Raw genomic sequence first — 8,856 nt, 5'->3', positions numbered from 1 at the left:
CTCATTTCGCTTTCAGGCCGAGGAAGCTGGTGTTTGTCCACAGACAGCTTTCCAGGTCATGTGGCCAGCATGACTAAACTGCTTCTGGTGCACAGAGGGCCCTGGTGAGTGCCAGAGCACATGGAAATGCCATTTACCTGCCCACTGCAGCAGTACCTATTTATCTACTTGCACTGGTATGCTTTCGAACTGCTAGGTTGGCAGAAGCTGGGACAGAGCAATGGGAGCTTACCCTGTTGCACAAATTCAGACTGCTGATTTTCCGATCAGCAAGCCCAAGAGGTTCAGTGGTTTAGACCACAGCACCACCCACGTCCCAGGTAGCACATAACAACAGAGGGTGAAGTCTAAGCCTGGACTAGCAAATTATGTCTGACTTAATGAACTAAACTACCAGCATAGCCAAATGGGCTGGGTTTGGGCAATAATCACCAAATATCAGGAATATCAGGTTGTCACACACACACGACTTTGTATCAAGTCAGGCTCTTCAAAGTTAAAGTCTTTACATTTCTTTAATTGCTTCTGTTATTTTACTGCTCGGTACCTGCTATTTTACTGTACTTTAAATCAGCTTTATTATTACATTACTTTCTTCTTAAATTGCCACAAGCTGCCTTGGATTTGCAAGGTGGTGTTTAAATGCAACACGGGACTTCCATTTATTGCAAGGAAAAGATGAAATGTCTGGGAGTTTGCAAAAGGGCATTTCAGAATCAACTTCAGACTGCCTGCCTGGGAGCTGCAGACAGCGTGGGCACAGAAGGGATGGCTGGCTGGCCAGCTGAAAGACAAGAGTGAGGGGAAGTAGCAAGTGCCAGTCCCTGGGCACACACAGGCTGTTGATAGGCCGCGTCTCGCATCCCAGGAGCTGTCCTGTCCTAGCACGGCTCAAGGCTCTTGGGAAAAGCTAGGCTGAAGCAATGGCACTGACTGGTTCACTGGCAGCGTCACATCCAGAAGAAGAACAGAGTCACATCCGATATGGAAAAATCAAGTCCAACAGAGCAGAGTCAAGCTTCCAGACAGTGGGTGCAAAGGAGCAGAGGTGCTCAGCAATAACACCATCAGCTACTATACCCAACGCACCAGTGAGGAACAGATCCCTGCCATGGGCTTCCTGGATGATGTGAGGCTCCTTTCCAGAAGCTCCCAAGAGCTGCTGACGTACTTCAGGGCACAGCCCCTCCCCGCCAGCCAGTGATCTGCTGCTGGGCAGGTATTACTAGGGTCATGTGCTTATTTTGGCGCAAGGCTTTGTGGGTAAATATGCAATGCTATGCGGGTATAGGACAGAAAGGGGGCAGAGAACCATTTTCAGCCTTGCTCAAGGAACATAGTCCTGCATTTTGGTCCTGCCTCCTGGTTTGTCCTTTGTTGTAGACTTGTAAAGGAACCCATGGAGCAAGGCAGAATGAGCAACTTGCTCCCACAAAGCCTAGTGGTGGCCTGGAGACTTTTGAGTCTTGCCTCTGTGAGATTTTGACCAGCTTCGGCCCATCTGAAGCTGAAGCTGATACAGGCTCGTCATATCTTGAGCCCAAGCAGAGCGTCGTCACACAGCAGAAGGATAAGCAGTATGTGCCACATTCTCAACTTTATTTACACTTCTATGCTGAGAGAATACAAACATGTATCTTGCCTCTGTGAGAGCAGAGAAGCAACTCCTCTCGGAAACGAGAGAACAGAGAAAAACAGGAAACCAGTGAACGTCACATCCAGTCTCCCATTCCCGTGGGAACCCAACAGTAACTCTGACTGTGGAATGCAAAACAATGTCCCGTGACTGCAGTTGTTGCTCAGTGAGGGAAATAGAAACCAACAGCCTCCAGTCTACCTCTCCTAGGCCACACTTCCTTTGTGATAACAGCAGTCCTCAAAGGGCCAACCCTCCAGTCTGCATGTGGGCACTTCTCCTGTGCTTCCTTGGGTTTTATGGCTCCCTGGTTATGGGGGGTGATAAGAGTTGTAGTCCATTGACATCTGATGTCCCAGCCCTCACTGGTGAATTCAGTGCTCAAACTCTCGACTCATTTTTTGGCAAAGGCTTTAATGCACAAGTCACATGAGTCAGGGTACAAAGCATTCAGAGGCCTTGGGCAAAGAAGGACAACCTTAAAGGCTCCATGGCAGTGGTAAGTGATGCAAGACTCATCCCTCCTGCTCTGCCCATTGATCATTGAACAAAAGAGTTGTGGTTCTTCCTCGTGATTCTCCTTTTCAGTTGCACACTGGAATTTCTTCTTAAGAATGGAGTAGGGGTGTTTGCCAGCACTGCACCCCAAACAACGCTTACCTATGCTTTGCAAATTAGGTACAACAGAGAGAGAGAGAGAGAGAGAGAGAGAGAGAGAGAGAGAGAGAGAGAGAGAGGTTATCCTGGTTCTGAAACTCAGGATTTTAAAGATAGGTAGGATATTTGGCTGGGTCTGCAAAAAGGAAATGTATGGGAAGGAAAGCATCCATGAAGTGGGTGTGCAGGAGCTTGGATGACAGGATGCACAGAATATGAGCTATGGATGAGGAGCAGGGGAGGCTTGGAGGGCACTGAAGTCATGATCTGATACTGCCAAGCTGCCTTCTTAATTAGGGTGAGAAGGGGATTAGGATTTTGCTTTCCCTAAATTCTATGCCAAATTCTCCCATCAATCTCCAACTCTTCACTGTCATAATAAATTCATGGACAGTCCTAAACATGTATGCTAACCATCATTAGTGAAGATCATTCTTTTCTGAGTTAGTGCTGAACCCTTCATTTTAATGCTGGAGGTGTGGGTGGTGGAATGATCTGTGCAATTGCCCTTCACATATTTATTCAGCACTCTTCTAGTCTATTTTTCTAATTGTGCAAAAAGCCAAAAATGGAGGAAATAAAACTTTCCAAGAAGGAGAAAATTAAGGGGCAAAAGACAGGTATAGCCATCTGATCCTATATTCATATGGAAAGTACTGACATCAGACTCTCACTAGCATTGTGAAGGATGAAAGCATAGCTTAATGGAAGATCACAGGGAGCTTGCAGCACCATACCGCTTCAAAAGGCAGCTCTGTGGGTTGCTGTCCATGGTACTGAACTGCAAAGGATGGAGGCTTGAGAGTTTTTCCAGACCACTGTTTTAACTGCACATTAAGTCAGCATAAGTCACCAACATTATTTATTATTTGTAAAAGTGCCCAACATGTGCTATGTGCTGTACAGAAATACAGGGCACAAGCCACACTCTTTAAAAACTATGAGACAAAAGGAGAGTGGGGTTAAACGGGGGCACTCATTGGGAGGGAATGAAAGTAGTTACAGTATATAACTTTTTTAGAAAGAGGGCGTATACATCTATTGTACCCTTTTCCTAGTTAGCACACTTAATGCAGGGAGTAAAGCACTTCTTCAAGCACTCTTAAAAACCAGAACTAGCACACTAGCATTTAATCACTGCCTCTGTTTTTCCTGAAGGGAGATGCAAAAAGGTCTCCTTTACCATGGCTGTTTGGCCACATCTTTGTGGGAACTCTGAGTCTGATTCTTCATTGAATCTATAGCCCCCTGCCCTTAGCCAAAAAGTGCAGCTTGTGGAAATCAATATTAAGGCTGCCTCTGCACTCAAGGCTTATAGTCTGAAAAAACATGACATATAAGGAAAAAGGGATTAGGAGGGAGGGGGATGAAGCGAGCTCAAATAAAAGTTGTCAAGACACAGTTCCTATAACGCAGTTAAGAGCAGAAACTCTGCACCCCTGCCAGTGGTGGTTCTGGGTGTCTTACCCTTGATACAAAGTGGTTTACCCCACCCCCACCCTGGAAGCTGGATTTAGAAGGTTATGATAATAGATTTGGTTGGCACACGTATTTATGGTATGATAAAAAAAAGAATACATAAAGGGTTTGAAAACCACATCTTTAGAGGATCTTTGATTGGAGTTTGGAATAGGTATAAAAATGTATTAGAACCAAAGACTCCACATTGGTTATCACCATTAGAGGTTATGAATATTAAAAAGATAAATATGAGTGGGAGATGGACATATGAGAAACTATTAAAAAGGAAGGAAATAAGTGGAAATTGAAACCATATGAAGAAGTAAAAGAATATGTTAAGGATTGGCTGCATTATTTTCAGTTAAATGAAATGTTTAAAAAAGAGTTTTTAGAGAGGGGATATTCTGAAAAAGAATCTAGATTTCAACAAGAAATCTTAAACAATGAAGTGAAAATTTTATCTAAAATGTATAAAATATTGTTGGAATGGAATACTGTGGACGAAGAGGTTAAATCTGTTATGATTAGTTGGGCTAGAGATTTCGGATATAATATTGAATTTGAGAAATGGACTAAATTATGGAAGGATGGGTTAAAGTTTACAGCTTGTACAACGATTAAGGAAAATGTTATGAAGATGTTATATAGATGGTATATAACACCAGTAAAACTGGGTAAAATGTATAAAGTGTGTAATAAATGTTGGAAGTGTAAGGAGACAGAAGGAACATTTTACCATATGTGGTGGGAATGTAAGAAGGTAAAAAGCTTCTGGGAGATGATCTATAATGAGTTAAAGAAAATGTTGAAATATACTTTTGTTAAAAAACCAGAAGCTTTTTTGTTGGGAATACTGGATAATGAAATTAGTAAAAAAGATGTGAAATTAGTTTTGTATGCAGTAACAGCAGCCAGAATTTTGCTGGCACAGAAATGGAAACAGGAAGAGATGCCCACGAAAGAAGAATAGAGGATGAAACTGATGGAATACGCAGAAATGGACAGATTGACGGGGAGAATTAGGAACCAACGTGACCAGAGATTCTCCGAGGACTGGAAGAAATTTACAGAGTATATCAAAAATTTCTGTGATGAGCAAATAACATTTGTTGGCTTTCAAGAAGCTCTGTGAAATTACTGTTAGAAATATTGGTTAAAAATATGATGTGATTAAGAGTATTTGAGTGCAATATAATATTGGGAAATGTGAGACAAGGATAAAAAAATAAACGGAAAATTATCAGACAAGCTGAGGGAAGTTCTGGAAAAATGGGTTTAAGTTTAAAATGGATGTATAATTTTGTAAAAATGTGTTTTTTTTATGGAAAATCATATATATATATATATATATATATATATAAATATATATATATATATGGAAGCTGTCTCTTTCCCGAGGATCCGGTAACAGAGCAGGTGAAAGTGTCCAGACCAGCTCCTATCACAGAGCCTGAGTCTTGTGGCTGAGTGGTAGAGCATCTACTTGTATGCAGAACGTCCCAGTTTCAATCTCTGGCATCTCCAGATAGGCCAAGAGGGGGATCTTGTCATCCGGTCAGCCCAGAATCTCCCTATACATTGCCCTGGAGAGGTCACTTCATGCACTGTGATTCTCTAGCAGTCTGACTTCACACTCAGAGGTGCATCCACTGTCTCCTGAGACAGATGGATGCCAGCAACCTTTTCCTGTTCCGTTAACTTGGAGAGAATCCTATGTGTGTCATTGTGCCTTAGGTTTTGGGTGGATTGATGCTTGCAGTAAGAGATCTGCCAGCAGGGTTTAAAGGTATCCTAAGATGCAGGTGCTTCAGACGTGCACTTCTATACATGATGTGGGGATGCCACACAGAGAAAGCGAGAACAGCAGAGGCGAGAAATCTCTATGTTTGTTTGTACTTAGCTCAACAGTCTACCCCATCTATCGGGAAGGAAAATTAGCATGCAATAATTTTTGTATGCATTGCTTTTAGGCTTGCTTGGCTGTTCTTTCTCCAAGGTATGAGAGGCAGGTCCATTTCCTGAGGGTAATATTTGGTGCAGCAAAGGAAAACAACAACAGACCATCCACCTTTAAGTCAAGAAAGGAAGAAAAATGCTGTAAATGGATCAGCTCAGCTTACAAAAGAAAATGCATTCTGCATCAGGAATTGAAATGCTGTTGGGTTTGAACAGAAATAAGCACACCGCACCGTTAGTTGGCTATTTCCTCTCTTCTGCCTTTTGTCCTATTATCTCCCCCCCACCCACCCAGAATCTTGGGGCCCCCTGCTAAGCTTTGCATGGAAATGGCAATGTAGCTCTGAAAGCACAAGAGTTGAAAGTGCATCTGATGGCTTCTTGCACTTTTCAACAACAGGGAAAATGCTTTTCCTCACCCCATCTCATCTTCCCCAATAGAGTTAATGTTCTGAAGAGACCTTTATTTAGACTGTGCCATGAAAAGCATTGAAAGCTTTCCTATTCTGCAGCTCTTGAGTTGTGTACCAATGCTGCTGCTGCAGTGTGTGTGTGTGTGTGTTCAATCTTTGAACAAGCATGTCAATAAACAACAGGCAGCTTCCCTTTTGTTGTTCTGGTATACAGGTCCTTTGTCTACATTAATTACTTAAGCACAGTTGGAAAATGGGGAGGGCAGTATGAAAAAGTCAGGATTACATTCCCCCCACCAAGAAAAGCAGGGGAAATCCAGGAAGGAAAAGTAGAGGGAACAAGGAATCTCTTATTTTATTTTTACTTCTTGTGCGAGCAGAGACTCCACCAACAGTGAACAGAAGAAATTAATTTGTCTAGACAGATCTGTGCACTTAAGAGCATAGAACAATGCACGGCTCAGGCTTATCTGGTCAACCTGCTGTCATCCCAAAGGCAGAATTATGCACCCACCTGCCGGATCAGCTGAAGCAAACCAGACATTGCTGTGGTGCAAGCAAAGAACTGTTGAGTGGGAGAAAGAAGCTGACAGAGCAAATAGCTGCCAGTGTCTGGAGGAAGTGAATCAACAGAAAAAGATACTTTCTACAAGAAAAGTCTCTTCAGACCAGCAGCAGATTTCTAGTGTTTCAGGCAGATGTCTTCTGTGTTATTTGCTACCCAATGATCTTTTGCACCAGGGAACTGAACACAGGATCTTCTGAATGCAGAGCAGACACTCTGCCACTCAGCCAAGGTTCCTTCTCAGGAAAAAAACAAGCTAGCAAAGGGCAACAGAGAGGTGGTCAAAGGGGGATGGTCAGCTGGAAAACCTAGAGAGAAATACCTTGTTCAACCCCTTAAAAAGTCTTTAACAACTTGGTGCCCTAATGATCAGTGGGAAGATGGATACATACTTCACAAGTAAATCAGGATGAAAACAGGAGGAATGCTCATTGCCCTACAAGTGCCCTTTAAACAAAGCAGAAGGAATGCTCAGTGAAGAGCAGAAACAACCTAGCCTCTGCGTAAGCTTTGTGCAAGCAAATCTGGATGAACGCTCAGTAAGCAAGTCACCTGGGAGAAGCCCCATGCCAAGATGAGCAGCAACTCACATGGTAAAGCTCTCCATGGACTAAACCTACCCATGCGGGCAAGGAAGTGGTGACATGAAAGAAGTGTATAAAACTATGCATAGCCTTGAGAAACTGGATAGAGACACAGTACATGGTTCAACTGTGGAATTTGCTCCCAGAAGGTATAATGATGCCCACCAACTTAGTTAGGTTGAAAAGGGGGGTTTAGACAAATTCATGGAGGATAAGGCTATCAAGGGCTACTAGGTGAAGGCTGTGTGTTTGCCTCCACTGGGAGAAGCAGTATGCCTTGGAATACCAGTTGCTGGAAACCACAAGGATGCTGTTGCATCCAGGTCCTGCCTGTAGGCTTCCTAAAGGCATCTGACTGGGCACTGTGAGAATAGGATGCTGTACTAGATGAGCCATTGGCCTGCTCCAGCAGGGCTCTTCTTGTGTTCTTTTGTCTCTTAAGGGCAGGGGCTCTTACATGCTTATTCCACCTGCAATCTGAAGTGGTACACTCCTGAGAACAGCTTTGACCTGTGAGCTGCTCAGATGGATCAGGGCTCTCCTTCCCAACAGAAGCTTAAGCAAGCACCTGACTGCGTAGCTTTTGGAAGGAGCAATGGCTGAATTTCAGGCCTGGGACTCTTTGAATACCTGTGCTCTGACCTAGAACATCACAGGAGGAGAATAGAGAGAGGTGCCCCTCTATCAGCAACACACAACCACACCTTGATGGAATTAATCAATGGAATTAAAAGACTACATTTCTGGATGAGATGACGCAAAGGCAGTCTCGAACTTTGGCAACCTCTCTGTTGTTAGTGTCAGCTAATCCCAGAGAAGAAGTGGGTGATCCAGACGTCTCGTTCCCGATTGCCAGAATATGAGCCAGTCTGCCCACGGATATGTATTTGTTCTTTCCGCTGCTAAATCTGGTTGCTAAGTCCTCTGAGAACCCCTCCCGCAGTCATGAGTCACATGTGTTGAGTCGGTGCTGTTGGGTGCTTCGGAGCATCCAGACCCCGAGATGAGCTGGCAGCGAAGGCCTCGCATGAGGCAGGATGCAGCCTGTGCCCATCTGGAGCCATGCTGGCAACAGGAAGCAGCATGAGTAAGCTCTTGTTAGGTGGAAGAGGAAGAGGGGCAGCAGAAATCCTGCTCTAATCAATGGCCCAGCTCATCTGTTGCAAAGCATAAGAAGCCCCTGGCTGCTGGATCAGACCAAAGGCTCATTTCTAGCCCCCTACACAATCTTTGCAGGTGTCTTCTGCAACATATTATGGATGCAATCATAGTGCATTACTGGTGGGCTTATACTGGACCATTCGGCCATCATTCCCCTTCATTCATGGTTTGGGGTCTCCAAACATCTCTTCAGCACCCTTAACAAAGTGCAGTTCCCAGAATTCTTTGCAGGAAGCCATGACTGCTTAAAGTGGAATCATAGTACCTTAAACGGATGATGTAAATCTGGCCCTGGGCACAATCTTTTCCATGTGGTGAGATGTTCTCAATTTCTATTTTAGCTATTATTTCTCAGTTTGCACCTATACCTATTACCGGTAAATTGTACATGCAAATTTTATTCAAATCTGCATCCTCTCCCGT

This window comes from Podarcis cretensis (genome assembly GCF_951804945.1).
Source record: "Podarcis cretensis genome assembly, chromosome: 8".
NCBI classification, from domain to species: Eukaryota; Metazoa; Chordata; class Lepidosauria; order Squamata; family Lacertidae; genus Podarcis; species Podarcis cretensis.
This window is presented reverse-complemented; position numbering follows the sequence as displayed.